The 27,982-nt window shown below is 40.2% G+C and overlaps 1 protein-coding gene across 11 annotated transcripts in view; it reads left to right on the forward strand.

Annotated features, from left to right (window-relative positions):
• The window catches only part of TBL1XR1 (TBL1X/Y related 1), a 172,856-nt gene that overhangs the window by 93,552 nt on the left and 51,322 nt on the right, over positions 1 to 27,982 (forward strand). For 2 of the 11 annotated variants that reach the window (XM_073359337.1, XM_073359342.1), the window contains one exon: positions 18,713 to 18,780. The exons of the other annotated variants lie outside the window; for them this stretch is intronic. The gene's annotated coding sequence lies outside the window, so the exon portion shown is untranslated. The remainder of the gene's footprint in view (positions 1 to 18,712; positions 18,781 to 27,982) is intronic. 11 annotated transcript variants of the gene reach the window in all.

Consider the following 27,982-nt stretch of genomic DNA (forward strand, 5'->3'; position numbering starts at 1 on the left):
ATTAATGATCTGGAGGATGGTGTGGATTGCACTCTCAGCAAATTTGCAGATGATACTAAACTGGGAGGAGTGGTAGATACGCTGGAGGGCAGGGATAGGATACAGAGGGACCTAGACAAATTGGAGGATTGGGCCAAAAGAAATCTGATGAGGTTCAATAAGGATAAGTGCAGGGTCCTGCACTTAGGACGGAAGAACCCAATGCACAGCTAAAGACTAGGGACCGAATGTCTAGGCAGCAGTTCTGCGGAAAAGGACCTAGGGGTGACAGTGGACGAGAAGCTGGATATGAGTCAGCAGTGTGCCCTTGTTGCCAAGAAGGCCAATGGCATTTTGGGATGTATAAGTAGAGGCATAGCGAGCAGATCGAGGGACGTGATCATTCCCCTCTATTCGACATTGGTGAGGCCTCCTCTGGAGTACTGTGTCCAGTTTTGGGCCCCACACTACAAGAAGGATGTGGATAAATTGGAGAGAGTCCAGCGAAGGGCAACAAAAATGATTAGGGGTCTGGAACACATGACTTATGAGGAGAGGCTGAGGGAACTGGGATTGTTTAGTCTGTAGAAGAGAAGAATGAGGGGGGATTTGATAGCTGCTTTCAACTACCTGAGAGGTAGTTCCGGAGAGGATGGTTCTAGACTATTCTCAGTGGTGGAAGAGGACAGGACAAGGAGTAATGGTCTCAAGTTGCAGTGGGGGAGGTTTAGGTTGGATATTAGGAAAAACTTTTTCACTAGGAGGGTGGTGAAACACTGGAATGCGTTGCCTAGGGAGGTGGTGGAATCTCCTTCCTTAGAAGTTTTTAAGGTCAGGCTTGACAAAGCCCTGGCTGGGATGATTTAATTGGGGATGGGTCCTGCTTTTGAGCAGGGGGTTGGACTAGATGACCTCCTGAGGTCCCTTCCAACCCTGATATTCTATGATTCTAAGGCAGCACAAATGGAGGGAGTGGAGACAGCTTGGCAGACAGACACACACACACCCTGTGTGAGAGAGAGAGAGATGCACATTGCCCATTTAAATATACTGATCCCACACTAAGTTCATTGCCTTTTTAAGTAGATCAGCAAGTTGAGACAGCAGCTGCTGCCAGCAAGCTCCCTCCTTCCTGAGCCCTGTCGTGTCCCCCCCCGCTCTATGGAGATAGGGTAAGCAGGGGGGAAGGGAACACCCCCTGACATTAGCACCCCCCCACACCCTCTGCCAGCGAGCAGGAGGCTCCCAGGAGCAGCTCCAAGGCAGAGGGCAGGAGCAGCACATGGCAGTGGGGGGGAAGGACAGCTGAACTGCTGGACAATTGATAGCCTGCTGAGCGACTGCTGCACAGGGAACATAGGGGTTGGGGAGCTGATAGGGGGGCTTCCGGTTCACCCTGGTTCCAAGCCCTGACCAGCTAGTTCAAAACAGGCTGCTCTTTCTGCAAGCAGTGGACAAAGCAGGTGGCTGCCAAACAACGTTATAAGGGTGCATCGCACAACTTTAAATGAGCATGTTCTCTAATGGATCAGCAACGAAACAACATTAACCGGGATGACTTTAAGTGAGGTGTTACTGTATTATGTTGTGGTGTGTGTTTTTATTTTTATTTTTTTTTAACTTGTTTGTTTTCTTCGGCCCTGGTACACTACAATTTTTAACCAAGTGTGTAACCAGTCTGAGGCCTGGTTGGCTCTAAACAGAGTTTGCGTCCACACCCAGTGTGATTCATATTCCAGTAATAAACGTGTTGCCTGACAGTGTTGTTTTTTCTTACCTACGATGGTATGTGGTGACAGTCTTTTCATCTGTTCGGCATACTGTGTTTTGCAGTATAGATGGGTTCCCCGCTAACTGGGCCTATGCAACTGGTTTGGCTGATCTGATCTTTCTGAGCGGTAGGTCATTTTCTGAGTGCTTTGCCCTATGTGCCTCTATATGCACACACTCCAGTGCTGAGGCACTATTTGGTAGCTACTTGGTTTTTCCCAGAGTGCAGTGATACAAACCCAGTTGGGATGAACAACATAGCTAACACATGGTTATGTTGTGAAAAATGGTGCCACGTTGATACAGCTTGCAGAGTTTCTTTAAACTGGGTCAGGTATTTTGAAAAGCACAGTTGTACTTTTTGTGCAGTCAGGGCTGAAATAGCTGCCTCCTTGTTACTTAGGTGGAAGTAAAGCTGAAGAGTAGTTCCATAGACTAATTGATTCTGCAACGTATATGTTGTATGGTGGGATAATCCTTACAAAGCTGGCTCTGCTTGTGTAAAAAAATAAAGCTTCCACAGTTTTCTTTTAACCACAATGAGCTGTGCCTTAATAATTGTCGTGGGGGTATTTGCATTTGTGTTCCCTTTTACTTCACAATCTTAAGCACGTTCACTGACGAGTGTGCCCATCCTGAGGCTGAAAATGAGAACAAGGGTAAAATGTGCAAAGGTGTTTAAGCAATATAGGAGTCCAATTCTCATTGAAAGTCCATGGAACTTAGGCTCCTAAGTCACTTAGCTACTCTTGCACATTTTGCCCTTAGTGTCCTGCCTCAGTCTCCTTTGTGAATGTCTGAATGACATTTGCACCCCATATTTCATCACAAGAAGATTGTGTAGGTAAATAGCCATGTGTGTTCTTTAGACAGTACCACATGGGTCACAAGTTGTAAGGAGAGCCAGGTTTGGAGTTCAGCAAAAGGGATGGGAGGGCAAATCATCCATTCCTTCTGCCATTGAAATAGAGCTGTTATAGTTCTACTGTTTGTGTGTGGTGATTGTAGTGGATGTCTGTCCACCAGTGGTTAGGTGGTGAGTACGCACATGATCTTCTTGGCTACTGCATGTGAGATGGGTTCTGTCAATGTCAGCCAATGGTCTGACAATGCTTCTCTGGAGTTGCTACCAAGATGCGCCATGGCCTCCCAGAGAAAATTCCACCTCCATGCAGCTCCCCAGCACCTAGAGGACTCTGGATTCTAGCCCTAGTACTAAATGGGATTATTGGAAATGTACTGATCTGTTATGCCAAATATCTGTCACAAGCAACAGGGATAGGATATATAAAAATTATCATAACAATTTTTAAAAAGACAGTATATATGTATTTTTATATTGATCAATACTGTAAATTATTCTGAATGTGAGTAAAAAGAAACTAACTATATCTTTCTTTGTAACCTCTCTGACTGTGTTCTTATGCATGCAAATGCAATGTGGGTTACCAATACTTCTGGCCCTTATACTCATCCCTGTTAGGCTCTGATTCTGACCCACCCTTTAAGACATTGCTTGAATAACATCTACTGACACAGAGAAGTTTCCTTTTAGACGATCAGTGTGTGCATTAATCCAGAATGCTTTTGAAATGATTTATTGAAAATCATTTCTAGACATTCCAAAAGGAAAACCCCGGCACAGAGGATGGAAGGTATGGAAGAGGCATCCATCTAATCCTTGAGGGCCTTTTTCACCTTTCCTTTCTTATCTCCTTTTAAGGAAACTGTACGGCTCCTCTACTACTTGCATATGACAGTTAGTAGTAAAAATAAATGATTAAATATACAACAGATGTAAAAATATGTGATGTGATGAATGAGTTGTTGGGTTCCCAGCTAGCCTAGTATCTTAGTTTCCCCTTACTGCTTTTTGTCCCCGTCCCCCCCTCCTTCTGGCTGGTGACTTCTCCATTCTGTAACAGTTGTAACCTTAAAGGTGAACTTCAGCGTGAGAGAAAATGAGTTAAACCAGGAGATAGGCTGGGTGGTCCCACTAACCAGAGCTGGCAAACAGGAGACCCTCAAAGCCCAGTGCCTGTACCCCAGCTTTCATCCCTTCCCATGAATTTTTTGGGGGAAATTAGAAATGTCAGGATTGAATCTTGCCTTTCATTGAACAACAACAAGGGAAGGAGAAGGTAATGTTTAGCCATTTTCTTTTTAATGGAAACCAATTCTGAGAAATGAAACTGTGGTCACAGGTCCCTCTGATTTGGTGAGGGCCTGAGGCTCACGTGGCTGTGGGAACAAGTACTGCACAGGATGCCACTAGGGCCACCTTGATGTCCCTCCCAGCTGCTTGCGTGCAGCTGAGCTCATTGCTCTGAAGTGCAGCCAAATGCTCTTATGCACAAAAAGACTAAGAGCAAGAGTCACAGGCACTCTCGAATTTGCACGCTACCGTAGAGAGGTTTCCTGGCTATTAATAACGTTATTTTTCTGTAAAAATACTGACTTTCACCAGAATGCACATACAGCTCTCCAGTGGTTGAGGCAGCCTAGTGTTCGGTCTACTGTAGTTTATTTGGACAGTTGTTTCTTGCAAAACTTTTTATTTTTCTCTTTTCAAGTTGGCAGCTGGATAATGACCCCTGGAGAAGCAGATGGGCTCCACTTCTGCCGCAGGAGGCTTAGTCAGTTTAGAATGTATTAAACAGAAGCCTCTTGCTGACCTTCCCCAGAATGCTCAGGCTGACCGTAGACACAGTGAAGAGATCACCATAGACAGCCCCTTTATATGTGGGGGCGGGCAGAGGAATGTTTTGCAAAAATAAAAACTAGAAGGAATGCCCCCTGGCACGTTCCACAGCCTTCAGAAATTCTATTCCGCCCCTGACTTCATCCCTGCCCTGAAATTCCTCAGCACCACCTGGCGTGCTAAAGACACCCCAGAATGCATCATGCTGCACCAGTAATGCAACAGCTGCAGGGGGGTATTGTTCTGTTATGGATTGTCTCCTTCTTCCCTCTGCCTGTTGGCCACTGAAAGGAGAGTGTGTATGTGGAGAGGCCATATGTGGAGAGATCTCCATTTAGAGCACCATGTGACTGGTGGCCATATGGAGAGTGATCTCTCCCTGCTCCTGGTAGCACTGTTCAGAATACCCTTGAAGGGACACATTTCAATATGCATGCTCAGCAGTGGGCATGGTTTGCAACAGCTGGGGAGTGGTGGAGAGCACTTCCTTTCATCTGACATTTTGGCACAGTCCTTTGCCAGTGCAAACACCCCTCCTATGCCAATTAGTGAGATGCTGTTAGTGGAAGTTTGTGCAATCAGAGCTAGACAGAAAGTGATGCCATAAAAGTTCCATAATTTTCGTATTCTCATCTCCTGGGAGGGAGACTCATAACCCCTGGTCTAGCTGGTATATGAGTGCCTTTAGAGGGAGAGTCTCATCTTTATGTATGAAGATAAAGGAGCATCACTCATACAAATCAGATGGTCCTTAGTAAACTTACTTAGATTTTAGTCTATGTATAGATTTTACAGGAAAGTGTGTGTCCATTTCAGGTTGCATTACATAATAGCAGCCTCTTATAATTTAATATGATTGTCCTAGCTACAGCTATATATAACTAAGGCTACATATAAGAAATTAATTTGGAAAAAAAATGCAATAAGATTATTTTAGCAATGGCTAAGGTGTCTATCTGAAGTAGGCTGAACTAGTGGGGTTTTTGTGTGTTTGTGCAATTGACATTTTGTCAGTAGGTGGCTAATTACTAATCTGAAAGGAAATAAACTGTAGATTGTACTTTCAACAAATTAATATTTAAGTATATGTTTTAAACTTAGTTTTCTGCTCATTTAAAGGAACTTTTAATTTATGTACAGTATGCATCCTTCTTTGCGTACAAGTTTGGTTTGGAAGGTAAATCCAAAGTGTGCGTCACTTATGTTCACATTTAAAAAGGTGTTTCAATTTTTACAGAAGCCAGAATGTGAAAGGCAAGAGTGGAGTATCCCTCAACATCACTTTCAGATGACAATTTCAATATCTAACAATGGCAATCAAGCAAAACAAATTTTAAAAAGCACCTGTGTTGAACAGAGGCTCAAGGGGAAGCAAAACAATGTTTTGGCTACCTATCACCTTCGTTTGTTTCAATAGAATCATTGTTACTACTGCATTACTAGTGTGTATAGGCTGGAATTTGAGGCCTCCCATTACATAGTCAGCTTGTACACAAATCAAAGACGAGTGAAGAGGAGTAGGTAGAAGAGGGAGGCTCTGAGGGGGAGCATCTGATTCTTCAAGAGCAGAACTGTACCTGTGCGCACACAAATTGATAAATCACATGCATGTTTTAAGCTCCATGTCTGTGGGGCCAGCTGGATCCAACTGGGAGTATCTCTTGGTGTTGTCTGCTAGATGGGGCACCCCACGTGGGATGTGTATCTTCTCCTACTTTGTCCACTTCCCTCCTGTCTCCTCTCCCTCCCATGGGTACTCATCCATAAATTGATAAGGCATCTGTACAGTTTCTGGCCTTTTAATGAATTCTTAAATCAGAATAGGGAGGGAGATGTTTATATGTGAACTGCCTTATAGTTTGAGTGCATATGATATTTATTTTTGGGAAGTTACTTCAATGGAGAGAGTGTAGTACTTTTATACTAACTAGGCAAAACACAAAGTGGTGTCAAGCAACATTTTAAAAAGCTTTGGATCTATTTTGTTGCTTTTAAAATAGTTTTAAATGCATATCACCAAAGTTTACACAACAGCACATCAAAATTGTGGCTCATGACTTCTCTCTTATAGTAAATGTCTGTGTGTGTATTTGTTTTAATATCTCATTACACACCCATATGCACGCTATCTGTCAGTCTAACTTTACTTAATGAGCATTGGAAAAGAAATGTTCACTTATGGGGGGAGAAAAAGGCTTTGTCTGTTTAGTTTCCTCTAATTATTCTTCATAACAAACACTTGTAATAACAAATTTAACCCTGTCCCCAGAAGTGTTGCAAGATTATAATATACTAGCTGGCACCTGTGAAATTCACAGGCTGATGTGATTGTATCATCAAAGGTACTTCTGACAGCAATCTTAATCCTCTGCATTCAGGGTTTCCCAGTGCTTGCTACAAGCATGAGAAAAACCTACTATTAGTGCCAAAGGTTTAATAATTAATTTAGTTATATGTTTGCCTTTAGATATTTTTACTGTACATTTGTGGTTAGTATAAGACTGTTCAGTTGACAGGATAAGTTGTTATGAAAGATAGTATAAGGCTCAATGTAGAACTTGCAGTTTACATTGCTCTGCTGGCAACAGTCATAGTTATTTGAAGATGACCTTTGAATTTCTCCTCCATTGCCAACCACCCAAAGGAATATTATTTGAATTTAGTTCATAGAATTTCATGGCTGTGAAGGGAACAATTAAGGGAAAAACCTCTAATATATACATATGAAAGAGAAACCCCTTATTTCCATTTTCTTGCAGTTATCTAAGTCTTATAAATGTAAAGACTTTACCATGCCTTTTTTACTCTGTGCATTCTCTTGTGCTCGTTCACTCACTTTGCATGCGTTCACTCACTTTGCATGCATTCTCTCACACACGCACACACACACACACACACACACACACACACACACACGCTTTCCTCTGTGGGAGAACCAAGTACAACAATTTCAGTGGTACAGCTGGAGTGGCTGTGGTGAGGAGCATGGGCTTACGTTTAAGGCACTGCTCTGGGTTCCATTGTTGGCTCTGCCAAAGACGACTTCTATAACCTCAAAGAATTCGCTAAACCTCTCTATGCCTCTGTTCTCCAGCTGTAAAATGAGGATAAATGTTTTTCCCTAGCTCACATTGGTTTTATTGAGGAACCAGTTTTAGGCTTGGTTTGAAAGTGGAAGCATATGTAATCAGATTAAAATAAGATTCCAATGGTATAAAAAAGTTGTGTGAAATTTCTTTGTGGGTTTTGACTACTAGTTGTTTCATTTAATAAGATGAGTGGTTTTTAATACACAAATATGTAATGTTTTTGCTCAGTGGCAAATGGAGAAAAATAAGCCTTGTCAAAAGCCTTTTTGTAATGAGGAGGTAAAGTGCTGAGTCTTTGCAAGTGCATTTTTATTGTTTGGTTAAATTTGTGAATGAATCATGCTGCTCTTCAAAGCAAGAGCTTGAAACACTGGCTTGATTCAGGTTTAGCTGATAAGCAACTGGCTGGTTACAGTATCTTCTTTCAACCTGGTCAGGTCACCTCTGTTCTAACTTGAAACTCCATTGCTGTTATAGGAATCTCTTGAACCAGAGTGCCAATATAGCAAACTATGTGCTGCTGTTGTGATGTGATTTATGAACAAATGCGGGGGGGACTAGGTTAAAGCTACCCAACTGATACTCACTGAAACCTGAACCAGGAATTTAACTAGAGACTCCAGAGATAAATAAGTAGTGCATTAATCTTATTTGTCACAACTCCTTAAGGCAATTGAAAGATATCCTTGGTCCTCCATCCTTTAGAGTTAAAACTAATGTATATTTCCCTCTGACACAATGTTTGTAGAATGCTATATTAAAAGAAACGTGAGATCAATCTATAAATTTGAGAACTCAGTGCTGAAACAGCAGCCCTAAATTGTGACATTCCCCCCCCCCCCCCCCCCCCCCCAGTCTCAGCCACCTTCCACTTGAGGGTTGCAAACCCTCACTGGATGCCAAATGAAACTTAAGTCTGTCCTGACAGCTATCTGAATTCCAGTGATATGGCTTCAGTTGTATAATGATATAACTTGCTTCCTGCCTAACTTGGGTTCAGCTTCCACTACTTATTTGGGAGTGGCAGGGCAATTTAAAGTTCATTCTTGGAATCGATGCCCCATGCTGGAAGGGGAGTCTCAACTCTGACAACAGTCATTGCTCAGCTGATGGGCTGCCAGTGCAACATGAACCCAGGCTAGGTATAGAAAAGAGAGTGAATAGAGAAATTGGTGAACCTGAACCCCCTCAAGTTATATTATGTGACCTACCTGACTGGCCTGAGCAAAAGTTGAGGGGAAACAGTAGCAGGCAGAATCGGGCAGCCTCATGTTGGTGAGCTATAAATAGGCCACCATGCCAGGGCCTAACTACACTCCACTTCCTTGGCTCTTGGGCTGGGTTTGCGTATGAAGATTCTGCCTCTTCCTCCCACTCTGAATGTTCTGCTGCCACGTTTCCCTGCAAAGGGAGTAAAGATCCCAGTGCTGGGGGTATCTATTCTCAGCTGCCTCTGAGGGGAGACGAAGCTGCTGCTAGGAGATGATGGATAGCTTTGGTGCCCCACTCCCACAGATATACATATGCAGAGAGTGGTTTCAAACTTGTGGAGGGTGGGATGGTGAAAGGGAATATTTCTCTCTGCAGCTTTCACCTCGTCAGTGTCCAGGAAAGCCTATAGCAACTATTCTCTCTCAGTCCCTCTCACTCACATTGTGTTGACTCCATCTCCCTAGAGAGAAGTGAAGGAAGTGGTGGTAGTTAGGTACAATGGAGGTGGTTAGAAGGGGGGCATTACCAGTTTCGGCTCCCTGTGATACTGCTGAAGGAGCTGCTGAACCTGTGGCACGTATCCAAGCGGAGTGCACAGGGAATGGAGTGGCTTTTCTCTATGGGATGGTGATAGCGATGATGGCAGCTGCCATAAGCAAAAACTTGAGAGTAGGGGGCTCTGGAGGCAGGTGGGTGAGAGTACAGCTTTGCAAAATGGGAGAGGAGAGAGATTCCCCCCCCATAAATTGCACCATGAAAAAACGGTGATATTTTCCCCCAGAAAAAATAACACAAATAAGCCTTTTGATCACTTTACCTTTTGAAGGCTGCCATCGCAGCAGCAAGGGATGCAGACTTCAGAGATCTTTTTCAAACAAGTAAATGAAGCCGTGCTTGTAGTATTTGCAAGATTAGTCATGTAAGTTATAGAACACGTAGAGACAACCTTTTAAAAACTGAACACTTTAATACTCCAGTTTGGTAAAAGAGAGTCCTGTAAATAATGAGGATATGAATATAAAGGCTAAAGGCGTTAGCGAAAGTATTTTGAGTTATGATTAGGCAAAAGAGTTAAAACAATTGTTGAAAATGACACTTTTTCAGTATCTTGTCTCCAAAGCAGCCTGACCAATTAACTGTCAACTTTTCATGCACAAAATTGGGCCCTGATTGGAGAATAATCGTAGGAAATTTTATGCAGAAAAGAGACACCCCTTTGAGCCCTATCAGAAAAAAAGTATTAAGTTGAGGGCTTGGAGGTGGGAGTCAGAATTTGAATTTTAATGAAGTTTTATGGAGTCACTACTGGGTCTCCATAAAGCAAACCCTTCTTGCAACAGTCTTGATATTTATGCTTTGGTTTTAAATTTTATATCATACGGATCAAACGTTCAGAAGTGCTCAGTTTTGGCCTACCTCTGTTCCCTTTGAGTCAGTAGGATTTTATTCACTGATTTCAGTGGGAGCAGAGTTAGGCCAACACTGAGTGCTTTTGCAAATCCTAATCTGTGTGGGCAGGGAAGACTGGACTGTAAGTAGTGCAGACATTTTGATAGTGCTTGGAAGACTTGGTTTTTATTGTTCTTAACAAAATAAAGGAATCGCACAGCCATAGTGACAAGATGTCCTTATTTAATAGGGACTGTCACAATTTTTGGGTCTTTCTTATATGGGCTTCTATTAACCCCCACCCCCTGTCCCGATTTTTCACATAAAAATGGCCATACTGGGTCAAACCAAAGGTCCATCCAGCCCAGTATCCTGCCTACCGACATTGGCCTATGTCAGGTGTCCCAAAGGGAGTGAACCTAACAGGTAATCTAGTGATCTCTCTCCACGCTCTGACAAACAGAGGCTAGGGCACCATTCCTTACCCATCCTGGCTAATAGCCATTAATGAACTTAACCTCCATGAATTTATCTAGTTCTCTTTTAAACCTTGTTATAGTCCTAGCCTTCACATTTGCTGTCTGGTCACCCTACGCACAGCACAGTGTGGTTCAGATCCTGTTTACTGAATATATAACACTCAAGGCATATACATATTGCTGTTCTGGTTGGGTTCTGTGAACTTCTCAAACATATAGAACGTGGTGAGCACCATCAGAAGACTCTCAAACTATTTAAAGGAATACTATCCTATTCTCTTTCAGTACAACTTTCAGTAAAGTAAATCTTCTTAAATCTTTTAAAAGATTTATTATGGAAGTGATTATGGAAGTGACAGGGATTAGGAGGAGAGCAGAGTTAACTTGGAACATGACCTTGGTGTGAAAACTAATGTTTTACAGAGAGATTTCACATTAAATAGAGTTTGATTTTCAAATATTGGGAGAAGAGTTTTTGCTAACTAATATTCAATGATCTCATTATATTTAAAGATGTAATATTCCTGAATATGTTTTTTGTCTGTAGCATTTTGATCCTTGTATCGTTTTTATCTAGCAGAAGGTTTATAATTCACTTCTGCTAAAAACTGATGGGCTAGGATTTGGCTGAAGTATTTTACAAATGCATGGTAATGGAGCCACGCACATTAAGGCATTAGAAGTGACCATTATTCTAGATATCTTGGACCCTGATCCTGTCAGCATTTATGCAGTGTGCTTAACTGTAAGCAAGTAGTCTCACTGGCATCAATGGGACTATTCACATGCTTAAAGTTAAGTACATACATAAGTCTTTGCAGGATCGGGGCCGTAAGTGTTTCTTGGGTCCACATTGTGTTTAGAAATGTTTGACTTTTTTTTCTTTGTAGAAGAAAATTAGAAATACTATTTGTTCCATTACCAAGGAAATACCACTCATAACATTTATATCGTCAGTCAATAAAAACATTTAGATAGCATTTTATATGTTCAAAGCACTGTACTGACTTTGTACTATATTACGGCCTGTTCGTTTAACATATGAGCTGACAGTGTGTGTTTGTACTATCTTTATCTCTGAATTGCATTATAAAATTAAAATCCATGTTTGCCGTCAGTAATATATTTGCTAACTGAAATTGCATTTTTAAAAGGCCCACCGGTGTCTCATGGAACAATTTTGAGACACTAATTAGAGATCATTTTATTTACGTGTTTGGCTTTCTCTAAACCACTTTCCCTGTTTTATTTTTTGGGGAGGAGGGGTTCGTTCCTTCAAGATGGAATTGAAAAGTGGATCTTTTTTGTTTTTTTTATATATTAACCAATCCCCTGTTTGGTAATGCCTTATTTTAATTTCTAATTCTCAACTTGATGGTTGGCTGCTCTCAGAAACAGAGGATAAGAGCAGAAGTTCTCAAATGTCATTAGACCGACCCCCTTCTGACAACACGACCCCAGGAGGGGAAGACCGAAGCCCGAGCCCCACCACCCCAGGCAGGGGGGCCAAAAGCACAAGGGCTACAGCCCCAGGCAGGGGACCTGTAACCTGAGCCCTGCAGCTCAGGGCTGAAGTCCTCTGGCTTCAGCTTGAGCCCCAGAAGGTGGGGCTCGGGCTTTGGACCCGGGCCCCAGTAAGTCTAAGCGAGCTGTGGCCATCCCACTAAAACAGTGTCACGACCCATTTTGTGGTCCTGGCCTACCGTTTGAGAACCGCTGGATTAGAGCATCGTGCAGGGAATAAGAAACAGGAAGTAGATCAAACTTTTCAGTGACAAAGTTCTTATTTTCATATAAATGGGGGAGGGAGAGGTGGACCAGCAATTACGACAATTTTAAAATAAAGATTGGATGATCTTCTAAAAGATCGGCTCTAGGAATTATTTTGGGGAAGTTCTATGGCATGTGTATACAGGAGGTCAGATTAGAAGAACATAATGGTCCCTTCTGGCCTCAGAATCTACGAATCTGTGCATGTCGAAGTGGTCTCGGTGCCACTAGATGGGATAGAACACCATACCCAGAAGGTGTGTGGGTTACACATGCACAATAGTCTAAAAACAAAGCCCCTCTGCTGTACTGACTTCAGTGTAGGTAAACCACAGTGCTCGTATGGATTTCAGTGCAGGACTGGGGCTTACATTATTTTTATTTATATTTCCATTTTTATTGTGCGTTCCTTTTCTCCTCTGTGTCTGGTCTTTTGACATGCTCACAGCACAGAAAGAAAAAGTTTGTCAAATGTTACTAATATGTGTTCTAATGCTGAAGAGAACAGCAAGCCATTCTTTCTTCTTAAAAATAAAATTATATACTGTATTTTATACAGACAGTAGTAATTTATTGAGACATCAGTAATTTTTGTGCGAACAGAACTCAGTTTTTGTAAATAGAGATTTTCATACTACTGGGTCTTGCTTTCTTTATAATTACATTTTAAAAAAGCTAGCATAAAAAGTTAAACGTTCCCTTATAAATCACAAAACCAAATCAAAAAAATTAAACAGTGGTTTTAAGCTTAAAAAATGTATAGGCCCAATTCCACTAGAAGCAATATTTGAGTACTGGTCATCTGAAAACAGGCATTTGTAAAGGAATTGCTGACACATCTTTATAGCACTGCAAACAATACTATAACTCAGAAAAAGACAAACTTGGATTTTAACAATATTTATAATAATGTTCTGTCAACAAACGTTTTTCTTTGTAACCAAAGGTTACTTCTGCTAACTGAGAGGAATCGAGTTTACACAGGATGGCTGAGTCTATGCCAGTTTATCATCTATCTCAGTGAGGTGCTGCTTCTCTAATAAGGGTGTAAAATTCCATGCTGATCCAGCAGCATGTCCTACTGACAGCTTAATCCTGCATAGTATGGTTTGGTATGGAATCCTGCCATAAAAGTCCATTAACTGTTACAAAAAAAAAAAGTGAAAGCTACTGAAAATATTTATTAAAAAAAAGGAAAAAAAAAAAAGACATCTTACACTGCAGTGCTTAGCCAAACCAAATGCAGCACCTTTACCTCTGGCTTTCTGTGGCTGTCAAAACCACCTGCATTTAGAGTCCCGTAATAAGAGTGTCTTCATCATTAATTTGAAGCATATAAGTAATATGTATTTCCCTCTTTGTTTACATTTTTTAATATATGGACACATTCAGCACTAGAGAGAAAATGTTCAATACTGCATGGTATATATAATATATGTGTTGCCCTTAATATTTTGTGCCTGGCTTCTGCCTGAAGTAGAATTTTTTTTTCAGAATGTTTGAGTCAGTAAGTGTGAGATTTTTCCCTTCATCTCATAAGCTCCCCTGCTCTCCCTCCCCGTTTTTGTTTTTGTTTTGTTTTCACAAGGCTGCCATTTTGCAGCGCAAGAGACTTGGTTTCACTGCAAGAGCTGTGCAAGCCAGCTCTTGAGGTTTTCCTTTTAAAAAAGAATTTTAGGAAGTTAAATGCAAAAACTAAAAAACAACTTTCTAGCATTATGGCAATGTTAAAGTTTCAGGATCAAATATTCTTTACGAAATTCTAAAATTCTAATATTCTGTCACATTGCATGTAATAGAAGTAATAGCTTCTATTTAAATATAAAATCTTTGGCCTTGATCTTGCAAAGACTTATGCACATGCTTAATTTCATACTCAGAGTCAATGGAACCACTCGCTGTATGAAAAGTTAAAGTTCCTAGGTCTTTGCCAGATTAAGACCTTTGTTGTTATTGGATACTATAAAATAGATGGGATTTGCAACAAGGCAGGGTAAATACAATTTTAGGGATTTCACTGACTTTTGAGTATTTAATCTTGTAGCCCTATGCTGTAGCATTAAAATTAGTTTTCGGGTTGGTGTTTTTCCATTTAATTTTATTATTCAGTTACAAAATTTTAAGCTATGGATGTTTGTTAGTAATAAAAACCTACCATCCTTGTCCCATTCTCAAAACTGCAAAAAGTTAGGACCAGCATTTCAAAGCTATACTTAATGAGTTAAATGGCAAAAACTGTGCAGTCCTGTTGCCTGTCCCCCTTGAACTTCCAGCCCCCATATTGCAAGTGTACATTTGCATATTCTGCAACTCTGTTAACATGTACAAGTGTTGGTTGTGCAAGGGTGATGTGCACATTTTTGCAGGTGTATGTGTTTCACCCCCTGCTCTGAAAATGTTGACTTTAATTTCAGTATGTTGTAATAAAAGTAGAGGTACAGTTTACCAAAAAAAATCACAACCCAGCTTTAGATAAAAAGGAGGTTGTGAGTAGACTGAGTTCCTATGCTGTCCTCAAGACCCTGAGTTAGTGTCCACAACACTCCCCCCTCTGGCTGTATTGGTGGCCCAAAAATAACAACAACATAAACCCTTAGCCTAAGCTTCCTCCCTGAGCATTGCTTTTCCTGGAGCAGGGTCTCTTATTTAGCATCATCTATGTACTTAGCTTTCTATGGTACTGAAAAATAAAGGCTGCCACTTAGGGTTGCCAACTTCGTAATATTTAAAAACTGGATCTCCAGCAGGAGTGCTGGAACCTCCCCTTCCCCTCCCCTTCCTCTTGAGGACCCGCCCTGCCTTGCCTCTTCTCACTGAAGCCCCGCCTCCCTGTTTGCTCCTCTTCCCCCTCCCTCCATCGCTCACTGCTTTTCCGCTCCCCCCCTCCCTCCCAATGCATGGGTCAGGAGAGGCTCACCTGCAGAGCCAGGGTTGGGAGCTGCAGCCGCCCAATGCAAGTAGGAAGTGGCCCTGGCTGCGTAGGTGCTGGCACGGGTGATGACTCGGTGCCTCCACGCCTCTCCTGCCCTCAGTAACCAGACTTTGGGAGTCCAGCCACTAGATCTGGGCAGACACCATCAGGTCCTCTTTTCAACCGGACTTTCCAGTCAAAAACCGAACACCTGGCCACACTACTGCCACTACCCCAAAGAATTTACAATCTAAGGGTACGTCTTCACTAGTAACGTTAAAGCCACGGCAGCGCTTTAACATGGCTGTGTAGTCTCGGCACCAGCCCTGGGAGAGAGCTCTCCCAGCACAGTAAAAAAACCACCCCACGAGGGGAGTAACGCTGGAGCACTGTCTACACTGCTTCTTTACAGCACTGAAACTTGCTGTGTTCAGAGGTTTTTTTGTTTTTTTTTCCACATCCCTGAACAAGGAAGTTGCAGCGCTGTAAAGTAGCAGTGTAGACAAGACCTAAAATACAGAAACACTGAAAACTAAACAGACTGGAGCAACACCACTGAAGTTGGCTGAGTTACTACCCTAGACGATCAATATAAATTACAGTAGCATGTGGCCAGTTGTTTAGGGTCTATTTGAAAGACAAGTTGGTTGCGTGGTCACTCTTTTAAAATCTTGTTGAATAGGTGTGCCTTTTACCTAGTCCGTGTTTCCTCCTCTTTGTGGCAAATCAGTTGATTGTAAACAGGTTTCCTGTTGTTGTACTAACGGAGGCTAATTGATGGGTGAATTTCCAGTATTCTGTTTGTACAGTTTTTTGTGTGTACTCTATGGGGAATTGTAAAGAGGAAAGGGATTCCTCTCAAACTGGCTTCTGTTCAGTGCATTGCTTTTCTGTCAGGCCTCCCTGTTCTGTCTTGCTTGGCATCACCACAGCAAACAGTATGAATTGGTAATATGAAGCATAATTTTACTATGAAAGTAAAATACTTGCAGTTGTAACTAAAAATTTGGAAGTTAGTATAGCTTCTATAAACATTTCAACCTCTTGCTTCCCCTGGTTTGCTTAGACAAAAGGATCATTATCCCGTTAATGATCTTAGTTTACTAAGATTCAGCCTGGAGTTAAATGTTATATCTGAGATATAAACAGTGTTTTATAATAACTTTTTGACATCCGCTTTAGCAGCACTAGTAGGTGCTGATGCTATACAATTCACATCTCCAGATAGATTTATAGGAAGGCATCAGAACAACAGATATTAAACTCTAGCAGAAAATTTAAATTACATTGGTTATGAGGTCAGGACCTTTTCTTTCAGTCATGAGCCACTATGGATAAGCATGGCTAGAATGAAGAACTTGTGACACTTTAAAAGTCCACTGTTACCCATTACTATCCCTGTGATTCTCTGCTTTCCAGTGGTAGCATTTTTGTCAAGCCCTGATAGGTCATAATAGTTTGGATTTTAAAACTTCCATTGGTCTCTCTGGCCTTAAAATCATGTAATTCAGATTGCTGCTGCTGTTCCCTGTTTTTCCTTCCCTTACACTTCAGTTCCAATATCATTTTAGAACCCACTGCCTCGGACTTCTAGAGGTAGAAAACAAGGCTCCAATCCTATATTTGGATCCATTCAGGAGGGCCCGATTGCATGATAAGGACCCAAGTGTTGTATTGCCTCTGAAAGCTTGATGCCTGGCTTTCAAGTGGTGTAAAGCATTAATCTCTAACTCTAGTGTCTCATTTAATATTAGCTGCTAATATCATGTCCGAATTGAAGTGGGTGTATGAATTAGATATCTATTAACATTTAATTTATAAATTACAGACATCTTTGCACTCTGAGCATATAAACAATTCAGTACATACAAATAATACAAAAATACATCAAGGTGTGCTAATGCCATCTCAATGAAATGCAGCCTCATCTCTCTTTCTCGCTTAGTTCTTTCTGTAGATTAAAAGATTCCATCCATATAGAGTGTTTCAGCTGTCAGGAATGCCAAAGGGGAACGATAGCTGTTGGCTTCTTAAACCTCCTGTCATGAAGTTTAGGAATGAGCCATGCTGGTGCAACCTGTTTGGTCATTGATTTGGATTACAATGCATTAGCTAGATCTCTTGGGAAATTTAAACGTGTATCAACTGCTGATAATAAGACTTAGGTATATTATAACTGAGTTATTTTAGAGGTCAAGGGTGATTGGTTTTAAAATGGAAATTTTGGAATACTAAATGCCCTCTGATGTATTTCCTTTCATGTTTTCAGCCCTTCATATACAGTAACTTTGGGAAGTGTATGTTATCTGTGATGTCTTTTTCTATTTTATGGCTTTTAGTCCTGCTTAACTCAGTCTCTAGAAAATAATTAGCATTCATACCCATTAGCCACTCATTTTTGAGGTTTTGCCTTGAACTTTGGCCAAAATTATCATGAGTATTCCATTACAAATGATTCTTTTACTACTAATCTGATCCCAGTCTCACTGAAAACAGCATTTTTCTGAAACAGAGATTCTTATAGGGACTTTTGTGGAGCTTCTAACCTCCACATGGACTCCATAGGGTCTTTTGTGTAACGTGCTGGGTTAAAGGAATTTAAAGAATCCACAGGCTTTACATTTGCTTGGTTTGTGAAGCATGGAGACTCCTTAAAGTCCATTTCCAAAGTGGCCAGGTTAAAAAATGTTGGAACAGTTCAAGTAAACACATAGCCATATTTGCAACACCTATAATGTTAATTTATATGGTGCAACATAAATAGTTCTGTGACAGGGGAGCCAATTTTTTTCTTGACAGCTTTATATTTTAACTCTTGCACCTCTATACCTGTGCAAATTCCTGTATAAAAGTGGAGATGAAGCTGAAGAGATGAAAGTATCAGAAACATAAAATAATAAAAACCATAAGAGAACATCCATAGTTGCCATATTGTTTTGTCATCTTGGAGATTATTTTGCCATTGTGGTCCACACTAAAGTAAGTTGTTGTCTCAGTACTTAGACATTGGTAATGATTAAGTTGGATTGTTGTAAAATTCTAGGTAGTCATCCTGAGCAGTCAGCCTGAATGGAATTTTTTGGCACTTCTAACTTTCTAATCTGAAACTAATGCTTGTGTTTTTATCACAAAGGCAGGAGGCAAGAATAGAGTTGAAACTTTACTTGGAATTTCCTTTTTTGAAAAAAATGAGCATATACTCCTAAAGCAATTAAGATACATCTGTTTGTGTAATATTTTAGTTTGCCCCTTAAGTGATTTATAGGAAACTGGGAATGTTGCTTTAATAGATTCAATAAAAAGACAAATAGAAAAATATCTGTCTTTTATACTTTTTCCGTCATTCTTTCAAATATAAAATTTGAATAAATAAATATTGACAGAAAGTATCATAATATGGTTTGTGTTACAGGTGGTGTAATACCAAGGGCTGCACTGCTGCTACATCACAATTTTGTGAGGTTTCAGAGAGTAGTTCTGGTAAGGACACTCAATGATTTATCTATTTATTTTTTAAATAGAGGTGGACTATTATTTTTGATATAAATTGGTATCATGCATTCATCTTATTGGTTAGGTATTAATATGTGCAGTCTGCTGAGTTTTTACATTATGTATTATTTTATTTGATAATTTTGAACAGTATTGTCTCCTTGAAGTATGGAGCCATTATCATCTTAATATGGATCAACTTTGTACTTTTTTTTTTAAATGTTTCATACACAAGATATTGCACATGGGCTGAAGGATGTATATTTCAAGTGTTAAAACTTTGGCTAGTTTAAAAAAAAAAGCACTTCAGTGGTCATATTTACTCAGACAAACTGTACAATTACTAGTCCTCTTTTCCCTGATTCTAATTTACTACAATAATGAGGTTTTTTTTTATTTTATTTTTTTAAAATGTATATAAGTGAATTCCCCCTCTGGTCTCTCTTGACCTCTTGAATTTTTCTTTAACCTGCTTCTCTTATCTTTAGTCTATTGTCTGTTTCATGGCCAGAGCCATAATAGAGGTGAGATTACTCACTTTTTTTAATAAAGGGAAGATTATGAACTGAAAACCGACAGCAATGTTCATGTACTGTATGAGAGCACAATTGTGCCTGTTCTTGCAGTAGTAAGTAACTGATACTGTACTTGTATCTGTGGAATTTTTAATATATGCTGTAATTTAACAAATATCTTATAGGTGTAGCAGACTTCTTTTCCCCACCATCCATTACAGTTTACAGTAACCCTTCATTGTGAAGAATCATACATCTATAGAGGTAGGGTTACCAGATAGCAACTGTGAAAAAACGGGACAGAGGGTGGGGGGTAATAGGCACCTATATAAGAAAATGTCCCAAAAAACGGGACTGTCCCTTTAAAAACTGGACATCTGGTTACCCTATATAGAGGACACTCAAAGACAGAGGTTGGTTGTTTCAACAAGCCACTTCAAGTGTACACAGGAACAGAACAGAGAGAAGGATCTCACTGACTTCAAGTCTCGATTCCAGAAGTGTCTGGTTACTCTAGCCCCAGTCCAGCAAAACACTTGAGCAATTGAAGTCAGTGGGGCTACTCTCGTGCTTTCATTGAGAATTCCAAATGGGATCACCTATTCTTTGTGGTTTAAAAAAAAAGAGGGGGGGGGGGAGAGAGAGAGAAAAGAGGGGGCAGGTAGGAAGACCTTCAGATGTGGGAGTAGGGTTTGTTGGCACTGGGCAGTGCTGAGGCCCACAGCTAGGAATGGGGAAAGGGACATCCATTTGTAGATTTGTGCTGGTAAGAATAAAGAGGGAAGCAATTTTCCATGTTATCACTGGATTGTGAATACAAGCATTCCCTTAAAATTTGGACATGCTTGTATGCATGTCTGTTTTTCAACATGCAGTTATGTTTACTAGAGTATGGAATATATACACAGACGCACGAGCACAGATAATAATATACACTTCCACACTATTATGTAGTATGCATCCGATGAAGTGAGCTGTAGCTCACAAAAGCTTATGCTCAGATAAATTGGTTAGTCTCTAAGGTGGCACAAGTACTCCTTTCTTTTTGCGAATACAGACTAACACAGCTGTTACTCTGAAACTTCCACACTGTGATTTCTGAGTTTCAGAGGGGTGGAAAGACATGCCCTTCATACTTATGTAAAAGAAAAGTGGAATAATTAATTAATTAACATTAATCAGCTATTCTTTTTCTTTATCCTCCTGCACCCCCAGGTGCACAGAGCCTCTGCCAGCTTCCACCGTTTATTTCGGTCTTGTGCTGGTCTGTTCAGGCTTCTGTCATGTTGATGGATTTAGCTTCTTTCTTTTCTGTTCTGCATAATGTTTCTCTAGATCTCCCTCTTTTTCTCTTTCCAGGTGGTGTACATATTATTACTTGCTATGAAAGTCGTGTTGGTAGCATCCTTAAAGCGTATCCCCAATTGCCATATCTTACCATATTTGGTGGTTTAGATTGGCTTGGTCTATTTAGACTTTCCAGTGTTGAAAGAAGCACTTTCGAATGGACTCTGAAAATCTACTGCAGGCATTTACTTTGGAATGAATTGGTCTTCTCAATTTCTGTTGTAAACTTCAGTAACTCTCTTCCATAAAGGAGGACAGGATGCTCATGTTAAAAATTCATATTTTATGTCCATGCCAATCAAGCTACTTTTCCAAATCTTTTCAAGTTTATGAAAGCTGTTTGCTGTTTTTGAAATTTGTTGTTTGTCATCTAGCATGGTGTCACTGTCATTGCACATCTCACTCCTGACATAGGTAAAGTGACTGACTTTTAGTGTTTCTTTCTCCACTCTAAGGTTACTTTTGGAACACTGATAGCCATATATTTTTTCTTCCTCTTGTTGATACAGCAAAACAAGTTGGTATGTTTATCTGCCAAAAGCTTTTCTTCCATTAAGTGATATGTTGAATAAGGAGGACAGTGTCATCACCAAAAACAAGGTAATCCAGTTGTGCTTTGTCATTTGTCCATAAAATTCCTTGGTTGCCTTCTGCAGTTACTTACCTCATGACATAGTCAATGACCATTGCAAACAATAGTTGGGATATAATACACCCATGCCTTGCTCCATCAATCAAGCCATTGACTGATGATGTCACTATCTCCGACTACACATTCAGCATTATATAGATCTTTGGTGATTCTGATTATTTTTTCTGGTATTTCATAGAGTGCTATAATTTTTTAAAGCCTGTCTCTGTGTACTCCGTCAAGCCTTCTAGAAATCTATAAAATTTATCACAAGAGGTGCTTGCCATGCCTCGCTTAATTGTGTAATATATCTGAAAACAACAGCATGGTCTGCACATGATCTCAAGGACTAAAACCTGGATGTTCCGTCTAAGTTGAAGATCCGTTTGTTTCTTGATATCTTCCAGGATGATGTTGCCCGTGATTTTTCCAGGTACTGAGAGTAATGTGATTCCCCTTCAATTATTGCAGTTGGTTAGATCACCCTTCTTTGGCAATTTCATTATAAAGCCTCTCTTCCAATTCTGTTGGGTTCTTTTTCTTCATTACATCTACCCAGAAACACAAAGAAAGTCTGGAGGACTATTCTATCTCTCTCTTTTAAAGTATCTATTCAGTAATGTTACCTTCTCCCAACTGCTTTCCCATTTTTGCGTTTACTGATGGCTCTTCTAACTTTTTCCATTATTCTATCTCCTGAATCAATATCAAGCTCTAGTGGTAGGTTGTCTTCATGTATTTCTAGTAGTTTGCTAGGGGTTAGTCTATTTAAAAGAACCTGAAAATGTTCTGCCCGTTTTTTCCCGTGTTCTGCTTCTATACTAAGAGTATTTTCATTTGCATCTTTAATAGGGCTTCCAATACTGGTAAAGTTTCCTGTTAGCTGTTTAATGATCTTATATAAGGTTGTCAGGTCAAGTCCTGAGCAAGCACTTTAGCCTCTTGACATATTTGTATCAATATATGCCCTTTTAGCTCTTCTAGTGTTCCTTTTTACCTTTACCGAACTTCTGTATGCTTCTCACCACTTGCTTGTCTCTTCACACGCATTCTCTTAGCCTGCATGAGTTTTTTGCTTTACACTTCTCTTTTTCACTGCTGCCCAAGTAGCACTGCTAATCCATTCTTCCGTTTTAGATTTCATTGTTGTTGGAATCGTCTTAGCAGTCTTTGATGTTTTCCCACAGAGTATCAGTGTCTTAGTTCTTCAGTTAACTCCATTAGAACACTGAACCTGTTCTTCAGTTCAAGCCAAAAGCACTTTTTGTGTTTGGGTCTTTTAACTGTGAACTGTTGATGTGTGGTCGTCTTTTCACCGTCTTCATTCTATTTAACTTGATATTCAGCTTAGTGATAAAAAGACCGTGGTCACTGCCCACATCTGCTCCCCTGTACACATCCACATCTGCTAATGAGCTGCGAAACACTACTGAAATGCAGAAGTTTTCTGTCTGGTTCTTTGTAGTACTGTCTGGGGAATTCCATATCACTTTATGGATTTCATTATGAGGAAATAGTGTTCCACCTATCACTATGTTGTTTACACTGCAAATTTCTACTAACCGTTCACCATTTTGGTTCATGTCCAAATCCCTGCTGCACTTTCCATAACTTCATGCAACCCATCATTGTTACTGCCAACATTTGCACTAAAATCGCCCATAGTCACTAGGATATCATGTTTTGGGACCTGGGTTAACGCATCCTATAACAAATCCTAAAAAGAATATTACTCATCTGGCTTTTTGTTCCCTGGTGCATAGCATTGCATGACTTTTAGTTTGAAGACTCTAGTCTGAACATGAACTCTAATAATTCTTTCATTGCCTGATTCCACTTAGTCAGTGCCTACTCTGCTTCATTCACCATTAGGATTGCTATGCCAGCTTCATGTCTACTACCCATGTTCACGGCGTAGATGATGTCTTATTTGTTTCTCTAATGTGTAGTTTGTTTGAACCTGTCCATCTCCGCTTGCTGATTCCAAGGGCATCAAGATGGTATCTATCCATTTCTTTAATTACTTGAGCAGTTTTAGTAGCTTCATACACTATTCTCAGATTCCAGAATCTGATTTTCATTACTGACCTGGCTTTGAGCACCAGGACTTTTCAGGACATGGGTTTCCTTATGGGTTTGAGAAATGTCCATCATATTCTTCAGTTGAAGTTGGTCTCCTGTTCAAGCCTCCTGCATACCAATATGACTTCTGTAGGAAGTTTTCTGTGGCAAGTTTGTTTTTACGTAGTGAGATTACCAGTGCTATGTACAACCTAAGGTCCACGGCTCCTTATTCATTATTCAGAGCTGCCCACATGTGGACACTCCCCATCCAACACCTGGGGGATGCGCTTGGTAGCTTTGGATGCCGCCAGATTAATCAGCTATAACATAAGGAAATTCTGAAAGGCATTCACATTGTAAGTATATAAACTAATTGCAGGTGAAGACGTCGGGAAGTCATTGAGATCAAAGGAATATGGTATTGAGAATCTGTAAAAATGATTTAAATGCTGTGAGCATTATTTATTAGGGTACAATGATCTCTAGAAAAGTTAGTGGGCTTTCCCACCCCATTAACTTATTATTTTACTGACCCATGTTTTTAAGTGTGTTCATGTTTTTAGAATTGTAGAAATGTGAGAGCTGCAGTTTTCCCTTCTGAAACCGTGTTTCAAATGTTTGAGGGGAGTACACCTTACACTGTTGTCGGCATTGGCTATATTTGCAAACCTATCTCATGTAATATGGCAGCATTTGGTAAGGAGAAGCCCTACAACTAAACTAGCAGAGGTAGTTACTGTAATTACCTCATCCCCCAAAAGAAACAGTGGAGGTCATTTGTGGGGCAATTAGGAGACATCTTCACTGCAGCTGCCTGTATAATAGCTATCCTGCGGATACAAGATGCAGCATATTTCCATCACTGCTGCTGCTTGGCTTTTACAAACTGCAAATATTTTCTCTTCACAGTAAATTTTCTAAAGGGGGAACAGTCTAATATTTCTAATTGCACCTTAGCAATGTAAATACTTTTCTCTGAACATGTAATTTAGTTATTTTACCATTAGCTTGGAGAAAATGTTTAATTCAAAATGTTTTCTTTGTAAATGGCTCAGAGACCATCTTTATATGTCTTTATATACATAAAAATACATTTCAATTTTATATATCACGTTAAATGTTTCTGGATACTGAAACTATATCTCAGTACACTCTATCCTTATCATGCTGGTGAATGATCATCAGGTTTTGAATAATGATTATCTTCAGTTGGGATGAACTGAGAAATTTCTCAGGAATAAAAGCAGACATATGACATTGTCCTGAGCAATAAAGGGGAGGAAGCATTGCCCTGGTTTTCAACTTCTCCTCGTGTGTGGCTCCTTTATGCCTTTCAAACCACTTTTACGAATAGCTTCTTTTTCAGACCCTACTGGTTTTCTTGCACAGGCAATTAGTGCAGAGCTTTAATGTAAAAATGATCTTTTGTGTGCATATGTGAGAGATGCAGTGAAGACTTCATGATGGTGTGATATAAAGGCTTTGAAGGAATTGAATATGCTATGTTCCTCACAAATACACCATTATGAATTCTATGTATCTCACATATTTAACAGAAAAGCAAAAACATGTCTAAAAATTATGACGGTTTTGAATATTTTGTTGAGACTAATTGTTGTACCTGGTCACATGTACAAGCAGGCTACCTTGGTAGTAAAAGGCCACCTTTACAATGCTTTAGATTAGAAGGAAAGAAAAATAATACATTCTTAAATCTCTAAAATTAACTTTAAAATAGATTTTTACATGGAAAAGTGTCATAATTTAAAAGTCCAGTATCTAGGAACTATCTGGGGCTAGAACTAAGTGGTGGAAACCAAAGCATCTCCCTTTTCAAGTGCTATAAAGCTCCTGTTTCTAGACTTGCAAAGTTGCAAGATCTGACTTTGTCACTGGATTAGGACTGTCTATGTCCTGCCTTAAGAATATTTGGTTTCAGTCAGGGAATATAGGTCTCGAGGGGAAAAGGAGGAAGCATATTTGTGGCAAGTAAATTTTTAAAAGAAAATGGTTGCTGCTTGGAAGTTTAAAGTGTTAGAATAACTCCCAGCAGAAACTGATTTCTGTACAGGGCATAGGAGATGTTGTCAGAGATGATGGAATTTACCATGTGGCTCTACAACATATCAGCTGCACATCACTTCCACATGTGTTCACATACACAGTAATAAAATATTATGTGTATGTGTTTCAGTGGAGCCCAGTTAGGCCTTGATTCGGTAAACCACTTAAGCACATGCTTAACTTTAAGGAGAATAAAGTAAGAGTCAAAAGAGTAGGCACCTGCTGGAAGCACAGGTATGTGTTTTGTCAAAATAATGTGGACACCTTTGAAGGGAATCATCAGGACATATTCATATGCAAAGCACAATAGAGTTAAGGGTCTTCAAGTGCATTTCCTTATCAACACAATCACTGACAATTGAGGAGATCAGCAGTTCACACTAACACCCATATTAACCTCATTTCACATGATTTACCCAAACTCCAGTACCCAGCTGCATTTACAGACTACTCGGCTCCACAAAAAAAATTTCCCTTTTTAATTTCAATATATAATCAACCAAAAAGCATGCAGCCAGTTCCTCCCAATCACACTAAGGTCCAACCTCAGTTGAATTAAGAATTGTTTCCTTCAAAGGTACACAGTGGAAAAACCTAAATAATATGGTGTTTGACATAACAAAGTTACGGTAGCGTGCTTGAGTGTGATTGGGAGGAACTGGAGATTGGATGTGTGCATTGTAGTTGGGTTTGTGTTGGAAATGAAAGGGAGTTTATTGTGCCTCGGAGGAGTCTACGTGTGGTACAAGTTGTGGATAGAATTGCATTGAGGTGGGCTTAAAAACAAACAAACAAACAAACACCTATCTAGTTGCAGGGCTTCCAGGTGGCAGCTTGTCAGAGCTGCCTGCATCCCTGCTGAAATCTCAAGTATCCAGCCCAACTCCTTGTACTGTTCGGCCTCCACAGCGCTAGCTGTGGTGCCTGCTGAACAGGTAGTTTCATTGCCCTCTCCTCCCCTGGGACTATTCTCCCTGCAAATTCCTGCCAGGGAGAATATCGTGAAAGCAGCAGCAGCAATAAAGAAAAAGAAAAAAAGGAGGGGGAGAGAGGAAAATAGAGAACACAGTGTTTGCCCCAGGAACTACCAAAGCCCCTCATATGCTCTAGGTACTACTGACAACAGCCCCCTACACTTAGAACTGCCAACACCAACAGTAACCCCTTGCTCCCTTCTCCAGGCACTGCCCATCCAACTAACCCAGAAATCCCCAGCCCCTGTTGCTCCAGAAACTACCACTACCAGCTCCCTGTCCCAGGTACTCTCTCATATGCACCCACCCTAGGAATGCCCAACAGCAGCAGACATTCCCCTGCTTCAAGAACCACAAGCCTCAGATACCCACACATCCAGCTGCCCTGGGAGCTACGACGTGTGTGAAATACATTTTTTGTTTTATACTGGTTTTATTCAAAGAATTGCCTAATAGTTTGCACTAATAGGAAGGATCGTAGACTGGAATCCTGCATATAGTGCAATAAAAGAAGATATGTGAATGCTTTATCAGTTCTTGCCTCCTTTTTTCGAAGAGATGTAAATTATGAAGTAGGACAGTAATGAAATTGATCCGTCTCTTCGAAGGTGTAAACCAGACTAGCTGTGGGTGCCATTTTGCCTATGGCTCCAGTAGTTCATATCCACATGTAACTGTTCCCAGGCCTGGGTGGAAGAGTCAAGATCAGCAGTGACAAACTGCTACTATGAAATTTGCTCTACATTTAATGCAGGGGGGAAAGGTGGCTGGAATCTCACAGTGCCAGAAATGTACTATTTGTGATATACTGTTTATTTCTTAGAATAGCCTTTACTGGTTTTGAAAGAAGTTTGAACTTGGCCTTAAAAGACTTTTTGTTGTTTTTGTTTTGCAATCAGTGGTTAAACAGATGTTAAGTAAACAAGAGTTTATCTGAAAAAGGGTATGTTACAGCTTGTACCTCCACCCAGTAACAGAGTACTTGTGCAAATCTGGAGTCATCCTGACTGCTGCCAGGTAGAATATGAATTGTCTGAATTCATGGTTTTCCATTGTTGCCGCATCCTTTAGATACTGGGCCTTAGTGTTTTAAATTGCATTTATACATTTGATAGCTTGTATCATAATTTATTTTTTAAGTAATAAAAAGGTTGTTGAACAAAACCTGGTGGGGAAGGTTTTCAAGAATGCCTAAATCATTTAGGAGCCTAAGTCCTATTTTCAACAATGATGCAGTTTGCGGCAAGATTTTCAAAGGTATTTAGGTATCTAAAGATAGATGCTGAGTGGGACTTTCAAAAGCACCCAAGGAGGTTAGTTGCCTAACTCCCAAATCAATGCAAATTAGGTAGGTGTTTTTGAAAATCTCACTTGATACCTATCTGCATCTTTAGGTGCCTAAATACCTTTGAAAAATTGGCCCCTTGGAGCCTAAGACTAATTGAAAGTCAGTAGGACTTAGGCTTCTGTCATGTGGGTGTTTTTGAACACTTTTCCTGACATTTTATTTTAAATGTCATTCTTGTTAAACCCTGAAGTCCAGAAGCATGTTTGTTGATCTTTAATTTTTAACCCTCCCCTCTCTAATTCAGTTT

This window comes from Lepidochelys kempii, chromosome 9, assembly GCF_965140265.1.
Source record: "Lepidochelys kempii isolate rLepKem1 chromosome 9, rLepKem1.hap2, whole genome shotgun sequence".
Classification (NCBI taxonomy): Eukaryota; Metazoa; Chordata; order Testudines; family Cheloniidae; genus Lepidochelys; species Lepidochelys kempii.